At 51.4% G+C, this 27434-nt stretch overlaps 1 protein-coding gene across 5 annotated transcripts in view; it reads left to right on the top strand.

The window, feature by feature from the left end:
• ADARB1 (adenosine deaminase RNA specific B1) overlaps positions 1–27434 on the top strand; it is a 112738-nt gene that overhangs the window by 32262 nt on the left and 53042 nt on the right. For 3 of the 5 annotated variants that reach the window (XM_065942671.1, XM_065942674.1, XM_065942675.1), the window contains one exon: positions 12930–13066. The exons of the other annotated variants lie outside the window; for them this stretch is intronic. The gene's annotated coding sequence lies outside the window, so the exon portion shown is untranslated. The remainder of the gene's footprint in view (positions 1–12929; positions 13067–27434) is intronic. 5 annotated transcript variants of the gene reach the window in all.

Here is a 27434-nt window from a genome sequence, read left to right on the forward strand (position 1 = left end):
CTACTCTCTCACCTGTTCTGAGTCAGCAGGGACTTAAAACAGTTCGTGTTTGAACTGTTGTTGAGAGGCATCACAGGCATGGAAGGCGCACAGAACAGAGACACACAGCCCAGCAGGTTGTCACAGAGCAGGACGCCGAGCACTGGGCGTGGAGCCCTGCTGGCCCATGGCTCCCTGCCTCCACCCCCAGGGCCGCCCCGCACGGGAGGCAGGGTTCACCTGGCACACGAGCTCAGAATGCCGCGGCACCCCTTGCCCTGCCGGTGTCCTCTCCAGAGTTCTCGTTCCCGGGTCCCGTTGTGACGAGGGGTGACCTCCTGGTCGTGCGTGCCTCTGGCTTCAGCACCCTCCCCCTTTTCCTGAAGTCTCGGGTTTTGAACTTCACATGTTTAAGAGCTGAGATGTCTTTCTTTACTTGTGTTGATGAAACCTGAGGCTTCTTGCAGAAGTCGCCAAGGTTGTGTGGAAGGTCAGGGTGACTCATTTGCTCTGAATGCCCTTGTGGGGTCTGCATGCTGTTGTGTAACACGCGGGGTCGTGGGTGGAGCCAGAGCCGGACCTCGTCCCCTAAACTGAGGGGCGAGGTCATCCCCCTAACTTAGTGTTTGGAACGTGGACTTGTCCAGAAGGGAGCTTGCTTTGTCATCTGCACAGGCAGAAGCTGGGGAGACAGACACCTGTTAGCTCAGTGATCTCTCTTTGGTTACCACCACGTGGGGCCTGTGCTGCGTTTCCACCTTGGAGACTTGGCCCGCTCATTGGGGCAGATAATGGGGCAGGGGGGTGGTGAGTGCTTCCAGGGATGCTGGTTGGTCAGCGTGTCCCCCTGGTCCTCCTTTGAGCCAGGTTTGCTTACAAGCAGGGTCAGTCTGGGAACCACCTTGTCTGGGCAGGGCTGGTGGGACAGGGTCTGTGTCCTCTGGCCCCACCATCCCACCATGTGTGCCCTTTGCCTCAACTGAGGTCTCTGCAGAACACTCCTCGCACTGCTGAGTTTGAGTAAGATTTTATGTTTCATTCAGAAACAAAATATTGTCATGAACCGCGTACTCTGCAGGGATGCAAACTAGGAGGAAGGAGGTGGAGTGATCCCTCTGCCTGACAGCAGCTGTGCTGATAGCATTTGTCTGTGTCCTCTGAGTCTTCTTGCATACGGACATGTTATATTTTTCCCTAAACACATTCGAGAGACTGCTGTTCCTCTGCGTATTTCTGCGGTCTCTCATGTCATCGGAGCAACACGTGCTACAGATTAGCAGCAGCGACTGGGAAAATGGTTTATATTTAGTTTTCACTGTACAGTGTCATTCAGTAAGGACTTTGCTGCAGGTCCCACGTGGAGTGGACGGCACTGTTGTACATCTGGGGTTTCTTCCTCTGAGGATGGTGGCACAGCAAAGAGGAGCAGCCCCGGACACTGCCCCGGCCTCACTCTCCTCCAGGACGCTGTGCCTGCTACCTGCCTGAGTTTTCAGGGAGGCTGTCTCCAAGCACTCCGGCATCTTCCCATGATGGCTGTGCACTCTCTCGACTGGCGTGTGGGGCGTGTGAGTGTTCGAGTGTACACGCAGGAGAAACGTGGGAGGGGGCAGCTAAACGTGCTTGTAGTCCTGACTTCCTTCTGTGCTGGGTGTGGGTCTCTCGTCATGTCCGTGGGCTTCCTGTGACACGTGTGGGGTTTCTGTTGTCTGTGTGACATTTCTGTGGTATGTATGGGACTCCTATGTGCACATGGGATTCCTGAGATCTATGTACACGTCATATAGCACGTATATACACATACATGATGTATCTGTGGGCTTTCTCCATTAGATACTGGCTTACTCTCTGCACGGTTGTAACACACCTTTTCCGTTACCTTGTGTTAGTGCACAGGGACCTCCCTCCTCTTAGGACTGATACATTTTATCTGTTATCTGTTTGCTTCCACAGTTAAAAATAGTTTCAGAAGCCTTCTGATTTTATGTAACTAATACTGTGCTCACAGCCTTGTTATCGGGCTCCTTTTGCCATGTTTACCAGGAGAGCTTATCCTTCTCTCCTGCAGATGCACTGCAGTCGTTCAATATGCCCTGATGGGTGAGGGAGCCCTTGCAGTTTAACTGTTTGAAAGCCCAAAGTGCTATGAGCGTGCGGTAGGAACCAGGTCACCCGTCCCCTCCCGCCCTCTGTGCTCCCGCGGTGAGCAGCTGGCGGTGTGCGGCGCCTCTGCTTCCCCGTCCTTCTGCTCCTGACCCTCATCACTTGGTCTCACTTCTGTTCCTGTGCGGAGCCAGCAAGCAGCGCCTCTCCAGTGCTTGACTTTTACGAGTTACATTTTTAGCTTTATATTGACTAAGCTCTAAACATTTGTAGTCTGCTTCTCATCTACCATTATTTTAGGCTTTCTGTGCTTTTTCTACAGCGTTAGTCCAGGAACGTTAACAGAAGGAGAGCGGCGTGTATAGTACTATGATCATATAAGTGTGTTTCACTGCAGAGCCAAGTAGCAGAAAATGCAATTCCGAATCAGAGCTCCTGCCCAGCAAGGAGGACATTCAGACGGCACCTCCTGCCTTCCTGTGGGGCTTCCGTACTGACTGGCTGCTCCAGCTGCTGTGGGTCCTCATACCCCATGATGTTCATTTCTTAGATTCCATTTCTCTTTTGCTGGTGCGCCTCCTTCATCCACTTCCTTATGGAATGCACAGCTGAGAGACTTCTGGGTTCCTGCACACAGTCTTCAAACATGTGGTTTTTTTTGTTCCTGAACTCGACCGATAATTGGCTGTGTCTTGAATTCTTGGTCCATGTCACTTTCCTTTGGAACTTGGCAAGTATTCTCTAGTATCTTCCAGGGTCTGGTGTCGCTGATGGGAAGTCAGGACGGCGATGCTCATTCTTCTGCAGGTAGATCTCCTGCTCTCCCCTCATGTCCCTGCGTGGCCTTGAGTGCTGCTCATCTGACTTAGGGCTGCCCTTTGCTCCCCCCTGCTTCTCCTCCAGGCCCGTGCTTGGGCCCCCTTCAGACTCTTGGCCTGTCTTTCGACAGTCATTCTCAAGTCCTGCTCTTGACTCCTTGCTCTTGGAACCCCAGCCCTGCCATCCTGCACATGGCTCCTTCCACTCACACGAGTCAGCCTGGGTCCACCTGCCTTCTGCCATGACCGCCCGTCCCAGCTTCCTCCACTGCTGAGCTCCCTTGGTGACTTTTCAGCACTATTTCAGCTCATTCACCTCCAGAATGTACTTTTTCTGACCCTTTGACAGGGCCTTGGGAAGGAAGGAAGGAAGGAAGGAAGGTGTGGACTTTATCACTGTTTTCAATTAAAAACCTTTTTGGATCACTGTGAGTGGCAGGGTTCTGTACCTTGAACATCTCCAACAGTTGGGGTTCTTTCTTTCCACTGGAAGAACTGCCCAGCATTATCAGAGAATTGGAAAGAAATTAAATGAGCCAGTTCCAGTAAATTTGTCAGCAGCATATACTTGTCATTTTGTATTGTGTAAGCATGCCCCATAAACTTAAAAAGAGGTGGGTAATATTGTTACATTTACCTAGATAGTGTGTTGCAAGTTAGTTAAATTTCACAGACTCAGAGTCACCACATGGTTTCCTAATAAACGTCTCTACCGGATCACAATTCAGAGGGGCTCTATACACCTGTTTTGCCATAAAGTCGAAGATCATTTATGATACTGATAAGTTTAGTTATTGAAAAATTATGGTCTGGGAAAATGGACCAGATTTCCTCCCTGTGTACCCAAATAAAGCAAAGCTAATGTTATAATGATTAAAAAAAAACCACAATAGTAGCCATTGAAGTCCATGATAAATTAAAGCCATCATTGATAAAGAACCGTTCTTTCTGAACTTGGGGTGTGTGGCCCTCTGCAAACTTGACAACACCCCAGGTTTGGGTTATGAATTACAACTTTTAGTTCTCCTTAATAATTCACTTTATAGGTTACCATTGATTGATAGTTATATCAAAAAACGAAAGGCTGTAACATCTTGTTGGTTAAGTGCCAAAGAGAGGAGTGGGGCTCCCCTGGTGGTCCAGTGGATAAGACTCTGCCTGCCAGTGCAGGGGACACAGGTTCGATTCCTTCCCTGGGAAGATCCCACATGCCCCAGAGCAACTAAGCCCATGCACCAGACTCCTGAGCCCATGTGCAGTAACTACTGAATCCCACGAAGCCCCCACGCCTACAGACCATTGCCCCACGAGAGAAGCCACCACAGCAAGAAGTCCACGCAGGGCAACAGAGAGTAGCTCCTGCTACTCTCTACAACAGAGAGAGCCCATGTGCAGCACGAAGACCCCCAGATAAATGAGCAAATGAACAAAGGAAAGGCTGAAAATCATTAAAAAGCAAAAAAAAAAAAAAGAGACTGGGTTTGAGGTCAGCCCCAGCCTGTGGTTAGACATGCCTGAAGCAGGGTGCAAGCCAGAGGGTCTCGGGGCGTCTGACAGCAACTCTGTTCACATGTCCTAGGAAGGTGTGTCTAGACACACACACACACACACACACACACACACACACACACACACACACCGTTGTGTGTCTAATTTTATGTTTCCACAGACTTGAGGACCCCTCGGTACACCCTTCCTCTAGATAAGATGTGGGGCCACTGTTTCCCTCTGTCCAGAACCCACCAAGCGGGGGGCATCATGCATGGAAGCAAAGGACAGACGCCCCACAGGCACTGGCCCCTCCTGCCTCAGCCTGCGGCTCTCTCACGACTTCCTGGCGGAGGACCCAGCATCTTCTGAGGATGCCGAGCCCCGCGGCCCTCCTCCTCCCAGAGGAAGGACAGGGCTGGGGAGACCTCTGTGGGCTTGGTCTTCATCTTTGCGGTTAGCAGGGACGCCGACTTTCGTGCTCTTGGCTTCTTTATTTCTCTTGCCCTGTTTTTGGTTCTTTTCCACGTTTTGGGGAAGAGCCCCAGGCTCACCACACTGGTGCAGTCGGGAGAACCCCTGTGGGATCACTGGGGAGTCTGGTTGCTGGTGATGAGGGTATGGATTTGTTTTCAGATCCAGCCCACCATGCCCGCTCGGTATGAACACAAGGAGCTGGTGGTGACATACTGGCACACGTGCCGGGGTTTGAATTCTCTTGTATTTTTGCTACAGTTCTGTGTGTCTGTTTGTAAGAGAAGTCGGCTACTAGGTTTTAATTCCTGTAACCCATGTCCTTGAGAGGCTTCCGGCCAAGGTCATGGCGGCCGTGAGGAGCATTGGGACGTGTGCCCTCTTCCCTCCTCTGAGGGTCTGGGACGCCCTCAGGCTGCCTGCCTCGTCTCTATCCTCCCTGTCCTCTACCTCACCTCCTCCTCCTGAGCTGACTGCTGCGCCTGGCTGCCGCAGGCCCCAGGCGCCAGTCTAGGCCTCTTGGCTTTCCTCACCGTGGAAGGGCTACTGCCCGTGTCTCTTGCTGGTGGGGGTTTCGCCACCCCCACCCCGCCTGGCCCCGGACTCTCTGGGGTCTAAGCTCATAGTTTTTAATAGCTTCATTTATTCATCGGGAGTGACTGGGCTGATCCTGCAGCCCCCCAACCAGCTGGCTATTCCCTGCTTCTAGGGACCTGCCCCCTTCTCCTCTCTGATCCCTAACCAAAGACCATTTTCTGGTTAAAAACTTATATTTAGTTCACCTTATGTAAGAGCAGGGAGACAGATTTGAGAACTTTCTATCAGAAATGATTAAAGGTTTTTCCTGTCTAGACAGCTCATCTTCCTGCAATGGATAATAGGATATATTAATTTTCAGTATTTGATACGTAACCTTATTGACGGCTTTTAAAATTATAACATTACTTAAGAAATACAGAGATCACATTTGTTTGGGCTTTAATTAAGAGCTTCTAAGAATGTGTTAGTTTGACACATGAATCGGATCCAAGAGGTGGATGGCTGGCCCAGGTTTATGTAACGCAGGGACGTGACGGTGGAAGTTGGCGCTGTTGTCACTCGGGGACATGCCTCCTTAGGGCAGTTTCCGCATTATTGGTATTTTTAGACCTTGCAGTGAATGGTGGATCCCTGCGCTCCCTCCACTCTGGTCTGTGCGGGTCTCAGAGCCTTGTTCTTTCTTTCAGTCACAGGCCGCTTCCTGAGTTCTGCTCTGCGTGTTAATCCTTCCTGTCACTCTGCCTTCCACGCTTGGCTTGTGCATTTCAGTCTGGAGAGCATTTTGTTTCCTCCAGTTGCTCAGTTCAGGATCCAGTGCGGGATTCTCGGGGGAGTGGCAGGGCCTGTCTTGTGGGTTTCCTGGGGTCTCTGGGCAGTGATTGCAGCCTAGGGGCAGGCGGGCATCCTCTGGGGCTGGTCCCCCTCACCTGCTGCTCTGGGTCCTGTTGTTTGTCGGCTGTGATGGGGTGCGAGGCTCCACTCTAGGCCAGTGTGCCTTTGTGCTCCCCTTGCCAAAGATACCTCCTCTGCTCACCCACTGGTCTCGCTGGTTTGTCCCGAAGGGAGCAGGGGCGAGGACGGGGCGGGCTCAGAACGCCTGTCCCTCCCCATCTGCTACACCTGCCGTTCTGCTGACCAGGCCTCTGCCCTGTGCCCATGATGGAGTCACTCCTGCTCTGGGCTGGTGATGCCGGTGCTGCCCGCAGCCCGTATCAGCAACACTTGTCCTGGGCCCGAGTGCAGGAGAGGCAGGGGAGGCCGGGCCCTGGGCGCTGGGTGACAGCTCGCTATCTTCCCGCCTGCATCTCTGGCCCTCTCTCGCTGTCTCTCTGCTCTTCCCTCTTCTCTTTATGTATGTCTCTCTCTCTCTGTGTCTTTCCCTCTCTGGGTCTCTGTCTGTCTTCCTCTCTTCCACTCCATCTCTGCTGTCTTCCAGTGGAGACGCAGGGCTCATTCCTAGTGTTGGGAACATTGGGTTTCTCTAAAAACGATCATAAAACAATAAAATATATACAGACAGGGAGCTGCTTCCCACCTACTTAATGAATTGTTTTAATATTTTCAGCATGCTTCAATTGCCCATGAAGCATTTGACTGTTGAAAGTTTGAAAAAAAAATAACATTTCCTTCAGGTCATAAAAATATTTCCAATAATGTTCATCAGTTCACTTCAAAAAGTAAGTGGGGTTTTAAAGTACAGAACAAAGTAGTCTTTTTTTAACAGCAGCTTTTTTGGGGTGCAGTTGACGTATGCCCGGACCCTGCACATGTTGTAACGGGTGCAGCTGGCTGCATTGAGCCCCAAGGGGCATGGCCCTGTGAAGGTGGTGAACGCCCCCACCCTGCCTGGTCCTGTCACAGTGGATCCTTTGCAGCTCTGGTTCACGTGGATGGATCAGGCCGCACGGCCCTCTCTGTCTGGCTCATTTCACTCAGCGCAATGACTCAGAGACCCAGCATGTTGTTGCAACTGTCAGTGCTTCATCCCAAAGGAATCTTTCTTCTGAGGGGAAGGACGGTACTCTTGCTTGCTCAGAAGGTGGGGTAGATTTAATTTACTGAGTAGAATAAAGTCCACTTTGACTAGGGCTATTAAGCCCCAAATGCAGGGGGAATAAAAGGCGGGTAAATTGGGGCCCTGCTGGGCGGTTCCAAGGTCACGTGAGAACCTGTATCTGGCTGAGCCTTCAGGACCAGGTAGATCCAGTGCCCTCTCCTGGACCCCATCCCCGCTGGCTCAGACTGGAGTGGGCCCTGCTTGGGAGCAATGACGAGGGTGGTTCTCGGATGTCTCGGAATAAATGTATGGAGCGGAGCATTTCCTCAGCGTGCAGGGTCTTAGATCCTGAACCAGGGTTTGAACCTGGATCCTGGCAGTGGAAGCGCCGAGTCCTAACCACTGAACTGCCAGGGAGTTCCAAGTGGGAATGTAAGTAATACAAAAAGAGATGAAATCAAACCAAGGCGTCTGGACTAGAGAATCATTTCCTCGGGCAAGTCTTTCTTAATAGACTTCCCAGAGGAAGTGGGCCCCCACCACTTCCCTTCCTTGGGTGTCCCCTTCCTCGGGACGTTTTTATATTAAGTGTTTGTTGTAGTTTTACCGCATGAAGCTACTGCTTTTCTCCACAGTGGTCACATACCAGGATCGACTTGATTCTTCTGAAATCTTAGCCAGGGAAGCTTTTGTCATATTGGAGCTGAAATATCAATGCTCAGAGGTTTCCCTAGTTCAGAACAGTTGAAGACACTTGTCTTCTAGAACCTCCTTTGCATTTTCTCATACTAGTTGTTGAAGAGCCGCTTTGCCCTCTGGGTGGAGCCAGGATCTTCGGAGTGAGGATCTTCAGAGTCACTCGGCTTTGATTCACTCCTCCACCCACTGGCCTCGTCCCCAAGGCCCGTCCACTGAGCCTCCCAATGAGAAGCCTGACATTTCCATCTCTGTCATCCCTCTGCCCCCCAGCTGTCCCGGCCTCACCCCTGGCATTGCCCACAGAGCTATCAGCCTGATCTTTCAGAAAACACAGCCCAGATTCCTTGCTCTCACACCAGCTTCTGCCGAGAGCCCCTCCTCTACCAAAGGCATCTGGAGGGGCTCCTCCTGCTTTCCGTCTCAGCCTCAGCTGAGGGGTGTCTGCACCCCTGCCTGGCTCAGTGACTTAGGGGACCCCTCTTGGCCCAGTGACTTGGGGGTCCCCCCTGCGGCCCCTCTTCTGGTGCCCCCCCGGGGTCCCACCTCCTGATGCCCCCCCCCAGCCACTCCTCCTGCTGCCTCCCCCAAGGCCCCTCCCGGTGCCCTCCCTGCCCGCTCAGTTACTCATGGGGCCCCCCTCCCCGAGACCCCTCCTTTGGTGGAAGATCGCAGGACTAGTTAAGCACTTGAAGCAGTGGTGGTACCAGTGATGCAGAAGTACCCCTGTGTGTCAGCATCCCTCTGCTGACCATTCTCTGTCCCCTGCCTTGAGCCTGTGAAGCCTTGTGTCTCGGATAGTCGGCATCTCTAATATCAGGGAATCTGGTTTGTGTAACTGCATATTCAGGAATGGTGCTACATACCCGCAAGGTAGAATGTAGGGACAGAGTGAGTGAGTGAAAGTTGCTCAGTCGTGTCTGACTCTTTGCGACCCCATGCAGTCCATGGAATTCTCCAGGCCAGAATACTGGAGTGGGTAGCCTTTCCCTTCTCCAGATCTTCCCAACCCAGGGATCAAACCCAGGTCTCCCACATTGCAGGTGGATTCTTTACCAGCTTGAGCCACAGGGGAAGTCCAAGAATACTGAGTGGGTATCTGCTTTGTGTATCTGCACACTTATGAATGGTGCTACGCATCTGCAAGGTAGATTGTGAGATACTTATTCAGGGGCAGAGTGAAGCCTTAATTTCCAGAGTCTAGTAAAATTGTAACGATAAATACCACTTTTCAAGGAAATCCGAGAGCTCCATTCAGTCAGCAAGGTTTCCAAGGGCACAGCAGTCCATCGGGTGCCGAACGACGCGTTCATATCACGGGACTGGTTCTGTGTTTGCAGTTAGCCCCCACAAGCGCAGCCCCACCTGACCCTGTTTCACCAGCATTGCTGTGGCATCTGAGCTCCTTTTGTCAGCAGATACAGGTGACGCCCTGCAGAAACCCTTGCAGCCTGACTAATGAGTGGTCACGCTGCTGTCAGAGGAGGGTGTCCTGAGCCAGGTGCAGCCACCAGGAGAGGGCTCCGGGAGGTGCTGGCGGTGGTGCCTGGTTGTGTCAGGGACCGGAGACCACGGAGCCTCCAGCTGACAGGGCTCCTCTGTGTCCCACCCCTTCTACCCCTTTCAGAGTTTTAGGGTGCCCAGGCCCTGCCCTTCTCCTGTGGCGTGCCGGGTGTATCCAGCCGGGCAGGGTTCTGGCTCCTGAGCCTGCGCCATCAGCTGGTCTCCTCTCCCTGCAGCCTGGCTCCCTGCGCGCCTCTCGCTTCTCCCACAGGGCCTCTCTTCTTCTCTTTTGCAAGAAATAGGAAACCTCCCTGATGGTTCAGATGGTAAAGAATCTGCCTAGTGTAGGAAACCCAGGTTTGGATCCCAGGAAGAACCCCTGGAGAAGGGAATGGCAGCCCACTCCAGTATTGCTGCCTGGAGAATCCTATGGACAGAGGAGCCTGGCGGGCTACAGTCCATGGGGTCACAAAGGGTCAGACACAACTGAGTGACTAACACTTGCACTTCCACTTGCAGGAACCTTCCAGCTGCCTCTGCTGACCTTCCTTGGGGTCTTGCCACCCTTGACACGCAGGCTCCTCGGCTCTCTTTGCTGCTGCAGGTGGTGCCGCTGTCACTGGTCTCGTCTGGTTCACAGTGTGGCAGGTGCCGCTGGCCCTGGCCCAGCTTGGGTGTGAGTGGGTCACCTTTCCGTCAGTAGTAGTTCTACAGCACTGGGTCGTTCCCGGGTCGTCCCTGGGTCAGCTGTACTGGGCTCCACCGTTACTGACAGCGCTCCCTAACACTGGGCACCATGGACGGGTTTGTCTTCTGTGCCTTGTGATTTTCTCCTACATCTGTGTTATAAGCTGTGTGACTCCTACAAAGGCGTGCGGGTCAGGAGAGTGGTTCTGATGACAGGTCCGTCCTCTGCCCTCCCTAGGGTAAAAGCAGACATGTTTCGGTCTCCCTTGAGCTCCTCCTTGACCACAGCCCCTCCCCATGTGGACATGGCCACTGTCCCGTGTTTCAGAACAGCCCTGTGCTTGCCGTTCTCTCTACATCAGCACAGAAGCCTGTGTCCCTTGGAATCCAGCTCAACTGTGCCTGCTACTGAGCTGCCTGTAGTGGGGTCATGGGATGTCCTCTTATGGCCCTCTAGGTTTATTAGCACGGAGGATTACATCAATAGATCTCCACGCATGCAGTCATTCTCGTGTTCCCAGCACAAATCCAGCTAGATCATGCAGGATTAGTCAGAACTACATTCACTGACGTTTTGTCGAGGGTGTTTACGTCTGTCCCTGGGAGTAGTTTGGCTGACACTTCTTCCTTCCTCCTTGCGCTTGGCAGATGTGTTCCTGCTGAGTATCAGGCGAATTTCCTGGGGGAGCCATCCGGGCATGGACTGTTGTTCGTACAGTGATTTTTTTTTTCTCTTGATTCTACTTTAATGTTGGTAGTCTAGTCACATTTTCCATTTCTTCCTGAGTCAGCTTTGATGAGTTGCATTTTTCTTGGAATTTGCTCATTTTACCTAAGTTTACAAGACTTTTGGAGTAGCTCCATTCTGGGGGTCTCTTGCTGCTTAACTTACGCACCCAAGACTCAGCTTCAGAGAACAGCCACAGTGTTGTTCTGCTTGTGTCTTCATGGGTCGGGGATTTGCAGGGCATGTGTGGATGACCTGTCTGTGCTCCGCAGTGATGGGAACCTCAGCTGGGCTCGCCCAAATATCTGGAGGTTGGCCATGTGTTGGGGGCCATCGTTTAGGCTGATGCCTGGGTTCATTGGTTCTTAGTGTCCTGCCCGAGGAGGCTTCAGGAGTGACATGGCTGGCACCTCCCACGGCTGGGTGATGATGGGTGGGCGACACTGTGCACGGCTCTGGACACTCGGCTCAGAACCTCTGCTGGACAAGACGGCTGTGTGACCGTAACCTCAGGCCTACGGGGCTCTGCAGCGAGTGCCCGTCGCACCTGGAGATGCTGCAAAAGGAGATGGGGACGCCGTGTGCCCTGTCCTCACAGACACCCACTGGCACGCGTTCTAGGGGCATCTGAGCCCGACACAGCGGAGTGGTGTGGCTGAGCCTGAGGACCTGCAGCTGTGGCTATGCAGAGGGAGGTTCCTGGTGGCTGGGGATGGGGGTCTGCACAGCTTGGCCGCACCGCGGTCAGATGCACTGTCCGCCTCGGTCTTGCCACTGCCCCTCTGAGACCCGCCGCTCTCCCGGCAGACGTGGGCCAGGAGGTCTGCACTGGAGAAGCAGGTGTCGTTTGTATATCAGCTTGTTTTTCAGAAAGAAAATACGGGCTCTCCATTGTCAGGTCTCACAGGTATGTCAGCAAGTTCCATCGTCCCGCTGGTTGGGAGGAAGTGATCTGGAGAGTTGTTTCCCGGGCTCTGCTCCAGACACAGGGCTGGCTGTCAGCGCTGACCCGCGTGGGGAGGGGTGGGGGGGATGCCAAGCCTGCAACTCCGGGTCTGTCTGGACTCACACGCGTGTGCACAGGCCTGCACAGGTGGTTTCTGCTTTCTCGGAGGATGGGTCCGGACAGGACTCTGCCCGAGATCTCATTCCTCAGCGTGTGGGTTGGTGCTTGTTTGCGCTGGCCTGTTGGCGAGTGGAGATCTGATGGTGTGTGTCATGTGTGCACCTGCCTGTTGTGGCAGGGGATGAAGGTGGAAGTTATCATGGGATATCGGCTTTAAAAATCAAGAACACTTTAGAAGTAAGTGAAACATATCTAGGAGTTGTTGTTCAGTCTCTCAGTTGTGTCTGACTCTTTGTGATCCCATGGACTGTAGTTCGCCGGGCTCCCCTGTTCATGGAATTCTTCAGGCAAGAATACTGGAGTGGGTGCCATTTTCTTCTCCAGGGGTTCTTCCCGACCCAAGGATTGAATCTGCGTCTCCTGCATTTGCAGGCAGATTCTTTACCACTGAGCCACCAGGGAAGCCCCCATATTCAAGAGAGGACTGTTTCTTTTGGGGGGCAGTGCTGTGCAGCCTGCAGGATCAGTTCCCTGGAAGAGGACTTTGCATGAAGCAGCATGTGTTATGGAGTTGGCTTCCCTGGTGGCTCAGAGGTTAAAGTGTCTGTCTGCAATGCAGGAGACCCGGATTCGGTTGGGAGGATCCCCTGGAGAAGGAAATGGCAACCCACCCCAGTATTCTTGCCTGGGAATTCCCGTGGACAGAGGAGCCTGGTAGACTACAGTTCACAGGGTCTCAATGAGTCGGACATGACTGAGTGCCTTCACTTTTTCACTTTGACGTCTGCGATGGTGGAAAGGCTTTATTGTTGGGTTGAAGTTAACATGAAGCACGGGAACCGTCTGTTACAGGGGGAAGGCTTTCCAGTCGGCATGGAGAGCTGGACAAGGGCCTAAAGGAAGCTCCCCGAGCGGGCGCCACGCTCGGATCATCTCAGCTCCACCCGCTCCGCAGGGCCCAGGAGGCACAGGAACACGTGAGATTCACGGTAAGAGTGGAACCTGTAAACCTCTGCTAACTTTTGACTCATAAAAAAATTGCCTCTGGCCCCACGTAAACTCATTAATTAAGCCTTTTGGCTGGCTGTTTAAAACACATTCTGTTAGGCGCTTCCTACAGATGGTCGGTTCCCGTCCCTGCAGCCTCTCAGCGCGTGCTCTGCTGCCCCCCAGTGGCCGCCACGGGTGGCAAAGGGCTGGGCACGACCAGGGACTCGCTGTAACGCCTTCACCGCAGACTATTTTCTTTGAGGTAATTAAAAGAACATTTCTTCGGTACTTATTGTTGGTGACTATTACATGATGCAGCGTCTGCTTTTGAGGGAAGCTGAGACGACTGTCAAAATCCCGGTCGTTAGTATGACTTAAGGTTAGTTTGTGGCTTGCAGAGTGACTGAGTCAGGAAGGTCGAGCGCTGAACTTTGGAGGTTTTTTCCTGGGGAAGAAATATTATAGGAAGTGGCTGCCAGAGGCTGCTGCATGCAGAAAGAGGGCATTCTGCGTTCGTCCACTCCCTCGTCCACTCCCTCAGCTGGGGGCTGAGGCGTGTCAGCCAGGGCACAGCCCCCTCTGGGCCGTGGTGGGCGTAGAGCCCATGGGGTCGGTTAGGGGCGGGAGATGTGCCCTGCCTGACCACTGGGCCTGGGATTGTACCTGGAAGGCCCCACCTGTCGTTTCTGTGTCTGTAGACTTCAGGAACATCAGGTCCCTGGTTCCCAGGGAAACCTTTAAAAGAGGTTTTGTCTAATCTTCAACTGGTGCTTTCTTTCTGATTTCTTTTTCTTTTTTGTACATAGCCAGCAAGTATATGGAGAGGGCAAAAGCATGATTACTCTTACCACTGCTTGTGCCAGTGGGACGGAGTTGTATTTGTAACCACAACTCATCTTTTAGCTTAATTAGTGATCTTAAATCAGTTTCTCTGTAGCCAGAGTTGATTGGGAGGTGGTAAAAAACCCAGAGTGAGACCATGCGTTAGCACTGCAAGTGAGCTGTGATTTATGGCCACCTACATCCAGGGTGCTGTAGATGTAATGTTCTTGTTGTTTAGTTGCCCAGTCGTGTCTGACTCTTTATGACCCGGTGGACTGTGGGTCACCAGGCTCCTCTGTCCATGAGACTTCCCAGTCAAGAATACTGGAGTGGGTTGCTATTTCCTTCTCCAGGGGATCTTCCTGACCCAGGGATCGAACCTGCATCTCCTGCATTGGCAGATGGATTCTTTACCACTACGCCATCAGGGAAGCCCCCAAAACATTGCCCTCTTAGGCCCGTCTGGGATTCAAACCCACGGTCTCCTGTTTACTAGACAGGTGCTTTCACAGCTAAGCCACAGAGTCAATTATCATGTGATGTAAACTATCGCTTTAATTATGCTGTTGAAGTGAGTTAGAACGTGTTTTTTAATGTGACGTAAGCATGCACTGAAGAAGCGAATTGTTGTTGATCCTGTGCACAAGGCAGTTGTCCCTGAAGGCACAGAAAAAAAAGCAGGGACAAAAGGTGGCATCTGAAGCAGAACGAAGGACAGGAATGGTCAGACACCCAGTGTCAGGAATCAGGTCTGCTGCTGAGTCTATGCTGATAGGTGGTACCTGCAGAGTAGACACTTTGCATTTGTTTCATAAAATGAGAGCTAATTCTAGCAACCGTAGTCCCGTGTATTAATCTTTATTTTCACAGTGATTTGAAAAAGAAAAAAGCACGCAAGTTTCTGGCTGGATAAAGTATCTCTTGGCTGACGCGCTCCTGGTCAGTAGCCTCATTTGCCGTCTGGCGGGAGCGCTGCAGGCAGCCTGTATTTTTAGCTCCAGGCCAGTCCCTGCTTCCACTTCTCTTGCTCCTTAAACAGGCTGAAGTTGCTTCCTGTGTCTCACAGGTGAGAACACCTTCCGAGGCTGGAGCCTCTTGAGCTCGGGCTCTGGAGCCTCTTGAGCTCGGGCTGTGGAGCCCCTGCAGAATTTAAGGCCCTGTGCATGCTGTGCAAGCCAAGTTGCTTCAGCTGATTCTTTCAGCTGATTCTTTGCGACCCTATGGACTGTAGCCCGTCAGGCTCCTCTGTCCACGGGATTCTCCAGGCAGGAACACTGGAGTGGGTTGCCATGCCCTCCTCAAGGGGATCTTCCCAACCCAGGGATCGAGCTGAGTCTCTTACATCTCCTACATTGGCAGGCGGGCTCTTTACCACTAGTGCCACCTGGGAAGCCCTTACGCTCCCTCAGGGAGTTAATCTGAGGCGGTCCCAGGGAGGCCTGGCTCTGCTCAGAGGCTGAGGCTTTCCTCAGTGTCTCATTGCCACCAGTCTCCGCAGTCTGCTTATGACAAATATGTATAGACTCCCCTTCTAATTCTGAAGTGAAATCATTATAATTATGACCATATCCACCTGTAGTAAAAGAGAAATTAAGGGTGCACAATGAAATAGCTCTCACGCGGACCTGTGACCCCTGTGCTTGCATACACCTGTAAATGCAGAGCTGCGGGTGCTGCGATGGTGATGTGGGACTGCGGGGCTAACCTGAGCGGGATGGCCCTCAGCTCACAGACTGGCTCTCAGCGAAGCAGGCTGCAGTCCTCTCTGCCTTCACACGGGGTTACACTCTGGACTGCTGGGTGTGTGGGAAGTTGTGACCGTATTGAAACAGGCCTGGGCCTGTGTCCCCATGAATCTCTTTGTCACCTGCATGTCAGTCCTTTGGGCGGGACAGTTATTTCTGAGACAGTCCTGCTTGTCTCACACATTCCCTCTCCCCATATGGTGCCCGAGCGCTCCAGCCCTGTGATGACCAGACCACGTGCACACGTGGCTACCGCTGGCAGGAGCCTTGGCAGAGAGAAGAAAGTGGCAAGGAGGGTCTGTCGGGGACAGGGTGTCTCAAGATCCTCACAGGCCTGCTGGGTGTTCTGAAAGCCGGGGTAACTGTGGGCCTGGGAGGGGTCCCCTGGGGCATCAGGCAGGCCCTGGCAGGTGCAGGTGACCCCAGGTGCTCCTAACACCAGCAATGGGGGGAGCGGGAGGCAGCGCTGCGAGGGCTTAGTGCTTAGGCAGGTGGCTGAGTCCTTACATATTGGGGTAGAAACTTGACTTTCCCCCCTTACTGTGATTTATTGGCTAACAGAATCTGTTTAACGCAGATGACACTTCAGTTTACAAACACTTCTGAAGGTCAGTGAACTAAAGAAAAGTTTGGCTGAGAATGAAGAGTGTCTCAGTGTGCTTCTGGCATGAGTCACTGCTGCCGAGAAGGTGTCCTTGTGTGGTCTGCCTGACTCATCAGCGTCAGCTCAGCAAGGGGCGTCCAGGCAGAAGCGCCCCTGTTTGTGAGGTCACGGGTCTCGGGCAGCCAGGGGCAGAGACTGGCCCTGTGGGACCCCAGTGCTGCCCAGGGAACCGCGGTCCGCCCCGCTCAGGTCTGCCAGTGTTCGCTCTTCTGCTCTGGAACCAGGAAGCCGAGCGGGAAACGGATCCTGCTGGGGACCGTGCTCTTCTGGAGGCTTCTGCATGTGAACCTTGGTGATCCAGTCATCACTCATTGGGAAGCTTGTGTTCTGCCCCATGGGGCGGTGAGGGCCTGCTTCCCCAGGCCACCTGGAGGAGGGGCGCTCAGGGTCCAACGAGCCCAGGGCGTGGGCGTGGCCAGCATCGTGGGCGTGGTGGGCGCAGTGGTTGTGGTTGGTGCAGTTGGCGTGGCCAGCCTCAGGCCAGCCACACTTCCCCAGCCGCCAGAGGTCACCCGCCGGCTCAGTGCGGAGTGTGAACCCAGTTCTGTCCTTGGAAGCATCAGTGGTCAGCATGCCTGTGGACTAACTTCTTGTCACTGTGAAATAAACTGCAGCAAGTGTCCTCCAGCCGTCTCAGGGTCAGGGCCAGATTCCTTGCTCCCACTCTCACCTGGTCCAGAGTTTAGAGGCCCAAGGGCCCTACCCAGCCCACTGAGTTACTTGTGGTTGCAGGATGCAGGCCTTTGGCCCCAACCCTTGGACACGGGAGGGGGAGGGAGCCTCTTCTGCTGCCTCCCATTCAGATTTCTTTCCTCCAGGGAAGTCCCCTTTACACTAACTCAGCCAGCTGATTGGGCCTTCATCATATCTACACATCCCTTCCCCATGCCTCCTGTGGCAGTAGGCCCATCAAGTCTGCAGCTCTGCCACCATCAAGGGGGAGGGAGAAGCAAGGTGTGGAATGAAGTGTGGTGTCAACACCCGCTGACTGGGGAAGAACTTACTGCTCCTGCACCTGACTGAGGTATGCATCTGACATAGGTGTGTGCCTCGCAGGATGTGTATCTGATCGGTGTGTACCAGACAGGCAGAGGCCCACGTGGTCTCTCAAGCATATAATGCATATGGGTCCCTACAAACCAATATGGACAAGACAGTGGGGAAAAAAGGGCAGGAAAGCCTGCACAGGTTTGGCACCAGAAATGAAATAGGGTTGGCCAGTGGACATATGAAGCAGTGCCCACTGGCAGCGAAACCCAGCATGTCTAGAGGTTGGCCCAGCACCAGCCCAAAAGCCACCTGGGGATCCTCCCAGAACCATCCCCAATGTGGGCACCTGGGCCCCAGGTGGGTCTGGCGTTCTCCTTCTGGGGCCTGTCCCAAGATATGTGCAGCTTAAAGACTGAGACCCTAGCAGCGACCCTTGACTGAGGCTGCGCGTGTGGACTTGAAGCCAGAGTGGAGAGGCTGGTTCCTGGGGAACCCTCCCCTGCTCACCCTCTCCCCCTTGCTGCTGCCTGGCACTCCCAGTGCCCAAGGAGGCCCTGAGGGTGTCACCACAGCTGTGGCCTCGGCACTCAGTGCAGGGGAGACAGTTAGAGGCTGCTGTAAGCGTGCTCTCAGGGAGGCCTTACAGGCTCATCAGCAGGGCCAGGAGCTCATTCTGGAACTGCCGGCCTGCTTCTGCGCCTCACTGCCCATCAGACAGGCTGGGAAGGAGGGGGGCCTGCTAGGTGGTCAGGTGCATGGAGGGTGCTGCAGCTGGACTGCTGGGGGGCCTGGGGTTGGGGTGAGGCTGGGGTGAGTGGACCAGAGCCTGGAACTGGGGGGAAGAAGAACTCCATCTTCTCCCCCCACCTGGAGCCCACCTGCTGGGAGGACTCTCCCCAGGCTGTCCCCTCTGACTGCTGTCCAGCTCCGGCCTCCTCCCCACCCCTCATGGTGGGTGATGGTGTGGACCAGGCACTGGGTTTATGATCCCCTGGCTGGTCTTGCATAATTGGGGGTACTGCCTTCAACATCCCAGGCCCCTTCTTTCTCAGCTCCAGGACCTCAGATGAGGCTCAGATGGCAGGGAACATCGAGTGAAGCTACAGACCTGCCAGATGTTGGCAGGCAGAGGGGAGGGTGGCGTGGAGCCAGTGGACAGAGGGACTGTGGCCACAGTTGGGGGCCCCCGAGCTTGGGAGTTTGTTACTCTGGTAATTCTGCTTCTTAGCACCTGCAGCAGTGTTCAAGGATGATCTCTGTTGCACCCTGGACCCAGTCTGTCATTATCTAGCAGGTACTTGCCTCACACCTGTGGGCAGGTGCTAACTGAGGCCCTTGGGACCAGGGTGGGTGGGACAGACAGCACCCACTGATGCTACTGGAAGCAGAGGACAGTCGTGGTTGCCACCAGGCAGTATCGGCCGTGAGGGGGACCTGCAGGCCAGGGGTGGGACCTCTCCTAGGGGGCAGCATCCCAGAGAGGACCTAGGAGGGGCCCTCATGTGCCTTCTCTGCATATCCCTGGCTGAGGGTGGCTGCAGGCAAAATAGTGCACAGTTAACCTCACAAGTGGGCTTCCCTGGGGGCTCAGACGGTAAATAATCTGCCTGCAATGCGGGAGACCTGAATTTGATCCCTGGGTTGGGAAGATTCCCCTGGACGATGACATGGCAACCCACTCCAGTTTTATTGCCTGGAGAATCCCATGGACAGAGGAGTCTGGCGGGCTACAGTTCATGGGGTTGCAAAGAGTCAGACAGGACTGAGTGACTAAGCCCAGCACAACCTCAAAACTACAACTTGGTAAATAAAAATTCAGTTACCTTTACAGTGTTGTGTGCAGTTGTATCTGTTGTTCTTAGAGAAGAATTGGTGATTTTCTCCTAGCTGTTTTGAGCTCTAGTCATGACTCAATACCAGATAATAGATCCAGACACTTAAGACTGATGTGTAAAAGAAAAATTAAGAGATTCTTTTATATTGTTTAGTCACTAAGTTGTGTCCAAGTCTCTGTGACCTCATGGACTACAGCTCACCAGTTTCCTCTGTCCTCCAGTATCTCCTGGAGTTTTAATCAGATTCATGTCCATTGAGTTGGTGATGCCATCCAACCATCCCATCCTCTGTTGCTCGATCATTGTAAATACAGGAAAATTTGGTGTTCTTCCCTGTGTCCTCACGGAGGGATTTTTAGAAATACGAGCATCGCCCTCTTGTGGACGGGTTTGTTACGTAGTCACCACTCTAAAATTTGAAAGGCTGAATCTATGAAACCGCCTGCCCCTCCTGTGCACATGGAGAATTCTAGAAGATTGGTGTTTCCTGACCACCTTACTAATGCACCCCGGCTGTGCCCAGGACTCTGTGGATGCTGCTGGGTGTGTGGTCCACCTTTTGAACTTGAGCTGGGACATTCCATGTGGTCTCTCGTCACACCCTGGAGTTTGTCAGGTGGCAACTGGCAGCGGTGATGAGAGCTCCGTGGGCCCCATCCTGGAAGAACAAAGCCCAGAGCCGCTTAGAGGAGAGGGTGGGTCGCTTGGTTCCTGGTGGCACTCAGGCCTCTGCAGCCCCGGGGGATGGACATGGCTGGGGGTGGGTAGGAAGCAAGTGATGACAGTGGTGTCTGCTGCTGCTGTGACAGGAGCGGGGGCAGAGGCAGGCCACCGGCTCTCCAGGCAGGGGCTGCAGGCTTCATGGGGGTGGGGATTCCTGAACATTGTATATTTTCCAGGCAGATGGCACGGGGAGGTGGGCACGGAGCAGAGGGTTGGGGACAGGAGAGGATCCCAGCAGCCTGGTGGGCCCAAGGGGGCTGCAGCTGTCAGGGTGGGGGCATGGAGGGCATTTTAACCAGCCTTATCATTGGGTCTTGCCTTTCTTGTTCAGTGTTACCCTCTTCCTGCATTCTTGCCTTGTCTGGGTGGTGGAGCAGGTGGTAAGTCGTGGCCGCAGCCTGAGTTTGGATCTTGGCCTCCCCGACACAGCTCTGTGCTTGGGGCAGTTTGCCAGCTTCCCGACCTGATCTCCTCATGTGATATTTCAGCCGTAGCAGTGAGAGCTGGTGGCACCGTCCTCTGCTGTCCTGATGAGAGATAGTGTGCTCTCCAGTCTTTTCCAACTGATGCATTCTGTGTTTGGAATCCGTTCATTCCTTCCTCTTGAAATCTACATACCTTTCTATTTTATTTCAAATTGAACGATGACTTTCTCATACAATTTGTGCTTTTTTTCTGGGACTTTTTTTTAAAGCTGACCTTATTGAGATACAGTTGACATGTGATAAAAATCACTTTTCTGTGAGCAGTTAGACATGTGCTGATAGTGTGTGCACTTAGCACAGCACCACCGTGTCTCCTTCCTCCCAGAAGCGCCCTCTGGCCCGCTCAGATGGCCCCATCCACCCTCATCGCAGAGTGGCCTTGTCTGTTTTTGGTGTTCTGTGTCATTGCCTGCCACCGACGGAGAACCAGGACATAGCAGTGGAGAGGGCAGACCGCACTGTCCAGCGTGCCCAGAGCCCCACGTGGACACCTTCAGACAGTAGGTGGCGCTGTGGGGTCGTGCTGAGATAACGAGAAAAGCCTGTTTTATATCCTGAACCTAGATACCAACTTCCTGTAGAAAAGTCTGCAGGAAAGTTTCGGTTCACTGGCTTTGTTTTAACCGTTTTAAAGGAGCCAGGAGACAATGGCATGGAATACTTACAGCTGGTTTAGTTTAGTGAGTGACCTGATTTATAAATTAAATTTTATCAAATAGTTTATGTTTAACTATACTAATAAATTGAGTCTGTGTTACAGACTTGCACAGTTGCATAATTTGTTCTCATCTTTAAAAAAGTATTGCTTTGCTTATTTATGTGTAACATAATTCTGTAGTCCTACTATTTTAGCTTAATATTTCAAATAGGCAATAGTTAAGAAAAAATGCAAAAGAAAAAAAATCCCAGTCTGTACTCTCAAGTTCTAAATGTGTGGTAACAGATTGCTAATTTTAATAAGACTAACCAAAATTTGTATATGTGCGTTTGATCTTTAGTGAAGAGTTGCCAACATAAAGTGAAGAAGTAATGTGACTACTTAAGGTTTAAAATTCCTCTTCCGTAAACTGTGTCTTGCGGCCCTAGGCTGTGTTGAAGCCACGCCCACTCTCTTGTCCTGTCCGCACCTTCACTTGCTCTCCTGAGGCTGACCTTGCAGCAGGACAGGGTCTGGGGGAGAGGGGTCGGGTCTGGCCAGGCAGTAGCCAGGATCCATGGTGTAATCCAGGGCCTCCAAGTCGTGGCTCAGATTCTGCCTACGAGATCCCAGAGTGCTAGACATTTGGGATGAAGGCACACTCCAACCAGTAGAGATCCCTGCGGGCCAGAACGAGTAAGAGACCTGTTCCCACACCTCCCTGTGAACGTCCGCCCAGGATGACACGTCTCCTGAGGGCCTCCTGGCAGTGGGGGTATACAGATCTGCAGGTGGGGTGAGGCCTGCGGGCTGCCCCACCCTGGGACTCGGGGTCTCCAAGGCTCCCACCTTTGTAGGTGATCAGCTTGAGGGACCTGAGCTGGGTCATCCCCTCTCAGACTGGGTGACACCCGCCACTGCCCTCCAGCCCAACTTCTTGGCCTCAGTAACCAGACTGCTTTGGTCTCGACTCCCTTGGTGCTCTCTAGTCACGGATTTCAGTGATACTGCTGACAAAGATATGGGGTTTTGTTGTTGCCTTTTATCACTGTCTCCTTGCACATGGCGTCCATTTGGTGGCAGATTCAAATCTTCACACCCTGAGATGTTTCCCCTCTTATAGCTCTGAGTGTGCCCCTCCTGTGTCTGCTCCTCAGGCTCAAGAATTGCATGCCTCAGATGCCACCTGCGGGTCTAGGCTTTCTTGCCTCTGATCTCTTTTCAAGTTGTTTCTTCCCCTTCAGTCTTGCTGAAGTTTGTAGTCAAATCTGGTCACTTTTGTCCTCTTGACCTTCGTTGTGACAGACCTTCTTTTCTTGGGCTCCAGAATCACTGCTGGTGACTGCAGCCATGAAATTAAAGGATGCTTCCTCCTTGGAAGAAAAGCTGTGACCAACCTAGGCAGCATATTAAAAAGCAGAGACATTACTTTGCCAGCAAAGGTCCATCTAGTCAAAGCTATGGTTTTTCCAGTGGTCAAGTATGGATGTGAGAGTTGGACCATAAAGAAAGCTGAGTGCCGAAGAGTTGATGCTTTTGTCCCGGGGTGTTAGAGAAGACTGTTGAGAGTTCCTTGGACTCCATGGAGATCAAACCAATCTATCCTAAAGGAAATCAACCCTGAATATTCATTGGAAGGACTGATGGTGAAGCTGAAGCTCCAATACTTTGGCCACTTAATGCGAAGAACTGTCTCATTGGAAAAGACCCTGCTGCTGGGCAAGATTGAAGGCAGGAGGAGAAGGGGACAACAGAGGATGAGGTGGTTGAATGGCATCACCAACTCAATGGACATGAGTATGAGCAAGCTCTGGGAGTTGGTGATGGACAGGGAAGCCTGACATGCTGCAGTCCACGGGTCACAAAGAGTCAGACACGGCTGAGCAACTGAACTGAACTGAACCTTCTTTGTACCTACATATGTTCACATTAGCTCTTTTATCTACACATACCCAGTTAAAAAACGACAACCCTGGAATCATTTATATATAGATCAACTAGGCTAGAGGTTTTCTACTCTAAATTGAGCAAAGTCACTCTGTCTTCTTTGAAGAATCAGCCAGATTTACTTTGTATTTCAAAAAGTTTATGTTCTAATTTGTTATTAATAATCAATAATAGCTAAAGCATTTTAAAGGATGCTTCAAAAATAATGTTTAAAAGAAAACATACATATATGTATACCTATGACTGATTCATGTTGATGTTTGACAGAAAACAACAAAATTCTGTAATGCAATTATCCTTCAATTAATAAATAAATTTTAAAGAATATACAGTAGAGAAAAAATACCTATCCAATCATGACTATCAATTGTAAACTCAGTTTAACTTCAAATTTATGTTCAGACTTGATGGCAGTGTTTATTTCAGACTTTCCTTTCATCTTTAGGTAGGTGTCCGAGCCCTCCCTGCACAGCCCAGGCCTCTTGGGTTTGAGATGGCCTCTGCTGCGGGCACTCATCCAAGGGCCACCATGGCCACTTGTGGATCACCTCCGTCATCCATGGAATGCTTGAGCCATCTGCCTACCACCGTCTGTGGCTACTTCCTGGCTATAGGTGACTTTGTTCAGTTGCTTAGTTGTGTCCAACTCTTTGCAACCCCATGAATGCCAGCACGCCAGGCTCCTGTCCTCCACTGTCTTCTGGCTCTCGAGCACTGTCTTGCTCAAACTCATGTCCACTGAGTCAGTGATGCCATCCAACCATCTCGTGTATCACCCCCTTTTCCTGCCCTCAGCCTTTGTCAGCATCAGGGTCTTTTCCAAAGAGTCGACTCTTCCCATCAGGTAGCCAAAGTATTGGAGCTTCAGCTTCACCATCAGGCCTTCCAATTAATATTCAGGATTGATTTCCTTTAGGATTGACTGGTTTGATCTTGCAGTACAAGAGACTCTCAAGAGTTTTCTCTAGCACTACAGTTCAAAAGCATCAATTCTTCAGTGCTCAGCCTTCGTTATGGTCAAACTCTAACATTCATACATGACTACTGGAAAAACCATAGCCTTGACTATAAGGACCTTGTTGGTCAAGTGATGTCTCCGTTTTTTAAGACGCTGCCTGTTTGTCATAGCTTTTCTTCCAAGAAGCAAGCATCTTTTAATATTATGGCTGCAGTCACTGTCCACTGCACTTGGGTATTGGAATTAATTTCAGTGCCTAATTTCAATTCAAGTGTCTCCCTGATTTTTTTTCAAATTCAACACCTGCTTTACTTATTTGAGCTATGTAGATTTTTATTTTAATCCAAAGTTCCTTGGAAAAGTCACTTTAAAAGAAAATGGAAAAAGCTTACTTGAATCCATGATCTTACCTGAGTGGAGCAATGTTGCAAGTAGACTGACAACTGCACTCACCTTAGTCTGCTTGAAACTGTTCTGTCATAGAAAGTAGAAATGTGCAATGTTAAAGAAATATGTGCATGTCATTTTGACAATACTGTAGAATCTTAATATACTAAAAAAGTAAACTTGAGTGGTCATGCTTTTGCTGTGTTGGCTGTGTTGCAGAGGTTGAAGCGCTGGGTCTGAGCTGGGCATGTCCTGGGTTCTGAACAAGGTCCTGCTGCCTGCCTAGTTGTGATTGTTGACAGGTCACTTAGCCTCTCTCACTGGCAGGCTCCTCTATAAAGCAGTGCTGCTAATACAAGAGCAGTTAAAGCTGAGGGGCCCCTGCCCTGCTCTGCACACTGTCCTCACTTGGTCTCCCCAGCAAGCCTGGAGGGAACCTTCACTGTCACATGGGAGCCAGGAGGGTGAGAAGTTCCTGTGGCCCCCAGGCTAGTAGGCGGTAGAGCAGGGCTTCAGCAGGGAGGCCCCTATGCTGTAATCATGGCTGGACATTCATGCAGGTTGTGCACTGAACAACTCCCCTCACAGAGGCTTGACTGGCATCCCTTCTGGTCATGAAACAGATGGTGGTTCTGTCCAGGCTGCCCCTCGTGCAGTCATGCAGAGTCTTCTTTACTGAGATTTGATGATGTTTAAGTGAGCTAAAGCACGGGTAGTGACCGACAGGTGGTGGTCATTGGATAAACCTGTCCTATGCACACCACCTCATGGCTGCTCCTTCTCCTCACCGCCCAACAGCAGCGAGTGTCCCATTCACACTCAAGACTCTCACCTCCTCTCTATAGGTGAGTCCCACACCTGAGTCTCCAGCCCAGACCTTTCTCTTGCTCTCTGTACTCAGACCCTGGGTCCCCCGGCATCTTCTGGAGGACTACCTCATTTCCAGCTTGGCACCTCAGAGTGAACTCCCAGTGACCCACCCCCACCCTGCTACAGGCCTCTGAGCTCAGCAGCTCCGTCCTTCTGGGCTCTCAGGCTGAAAGCCAGGCATCCTTTCTCTTTTGCCCCAGACCCGAGCCATCAGGCCGGCCTGCCTCCTGTGCTGCTCCACTCCAGCGTGTGGAGTCTGGCTGTGTCTCACCTCGTCCGCTGGCGGGCTCGGAGCCGCTGGGGCTGTGGAGCCGCTCCAGCCCTGCCTGCCTCCTCAGCCCTGCCCCATGCCCACTCCTCCCCAGGGGACGGTGGGACGAGGGAGTGAGTGAGTGCTGCCTTTCTTATTAAGAGATACTTCTCAGGTGCCATAATATTAATATTAAATCAAGTACTGTTACAATTTCCCATGTCTTGATTATATATGAGTAACTAATGAATAACTGACTCATTTAGAGGGTTTAGAGCTCTAATAGAGTAAACTTTTTTTTTCTTTCTTGTAAGAGTAGAAAAATAGTTTTCAAGAGTCTTATTTTAGATTAATAGTCTAGGAACATTAAATTTTGGTGTCTTTATTCTAGGACCTAGATAAAAATAAAGTTAATTAGGTACCAGCAATGTCAGATGCTAAATGGTGTCTGGCTATTTATGACTTTCTCTTGGAATTCAGTAGTTATTAACTTGCAAAGATGTGACAGCTGAAGTCCGAAATTGATGTATTTTTAAATTAGAAAAAGAGTTTTGAAGTATTTTTTTAGATTATACACTGTCAATTTAATGGTTCTGGAATCCCTATCTAAAACAGCAAATCATTGCCATTCTGCTGTGAATCTCTTGATTCTCATGAACATGGGAATTCTATTTTTATGCTTCTCTTAAATAATCCTAAAGGTGGAAAAAGGAAGTGGGAAGAAAGAAGACCATGATAGATGCAGAGAGAGGTCATCACTTCACCTCTGGGGACTCCGTGTGGAGTGGCTGTGAGATGAATTAAGACACAGAAGCGTGGTACTCCTTGAGGGCCCCGCCTGATCACAGCCACAGGCTCAGTGTGATCAGGGCCCCACTTGCCCTGTCATTCTGGTGGATTCTGCCTCATGCTTACTCTTGAGAATATGGCATTTATTACTTGATGAAGATTCATTGTGTATTGGGTCATGTCATTTGATGAGAAAAAGCACGCTATCAGTTTATGAAGTAAAGGCTGTGTGCATGTAACTGCCACATTGCCGGCCTCTTGATATGAATGTAGAGCGGGTGTGAAGTGGGCTTGTGCACAAGCTTGTAGGAAGCTAGCTTGCCCTTGTGTCTCATAGACTGTTACCTGCCCTTTAGTTGAAAGAAACCTAAATGGACTCAATGTCATCACACCAGGTGTCTTGAGAACCAAACTGTGTCCTCTTGCGCCCACGGGATCATCATGAGCAGTGGGTGCCCTAGAGAGGCCTGGCTGCACACATGCCCTGCAGAGCATGGTAGCACCCACTGGGATCTGGAGGGATAAGGCAGCGAGAAGGCCTTTGGGGAGTTTCCTTGGGGATAGCTAACAGAAGCAGAAGATGTTAAGAAGAAGTGGCCAGAATACACAGAAGAACTATACAAAAACTGTCTTAATGACCCAGATAACAATAATAGTGTGATCACGGACCTCAAGCCAGACATCCTGGAGTGCTAAGTCAAGTGGGCCTTAGGAGGCATCACTACCAACAAAGCTAGTGGAGGTGATGGAATTCCAGCTGAACTATTTCAAATCCTAAAAGATGATGCTGTGAAAGTGCTGCACTCAATATGCCAGCAAATTTGGAAAATTCAGCAGTAGAGCCACAGGACTGGAAAAGGTCAGTTTTCATTCCAATCTCAAAGAAAGGGAATGCCAAAGAATGTTCAAACTACTGCACAACTGCACTCATTTCACAGGCTAGCAAGGTAATGCTCAAAATCCTTTAAGTTACACTTCAGTAGTATGTGAACCAAGAACTTCTAGATGTACAAACTGGATTTAGAAAAGGCAGAAGAACCAAGATGTAATCGCCAACAGGTGTTGGATCATAGAAAAAGCAAGAGAATTCCAAAAAACATCTACTTCTCTTTCATTGACTCTGCTAAAGCCTTTGACTGTGTGGAACACAACCAACTGGAAAATTCTTAAAGAGATGTAATACCAGACCACCTTACTTGTCTCCTGAGAAATTTGTGTGCAGGTCAAAAAGCAGCAGTTAGAACCAGACATGGAACAACAGACTG

The sequence above is a fragment of the Muntiacus reevesi genome, chromosome 8 (assembly GCF_963930625.1).
Source record: "Muntiacus reevesi chromosome 8, mMunRee1.1, whole genome shotgun sequence".
Classification (NCBI taxonomy): Eukaryota; Metazoa; Chordata; class Mammalia; order Artiodactyla; family Cervidae; genus Muntiacus; species Muntiacus reevesi.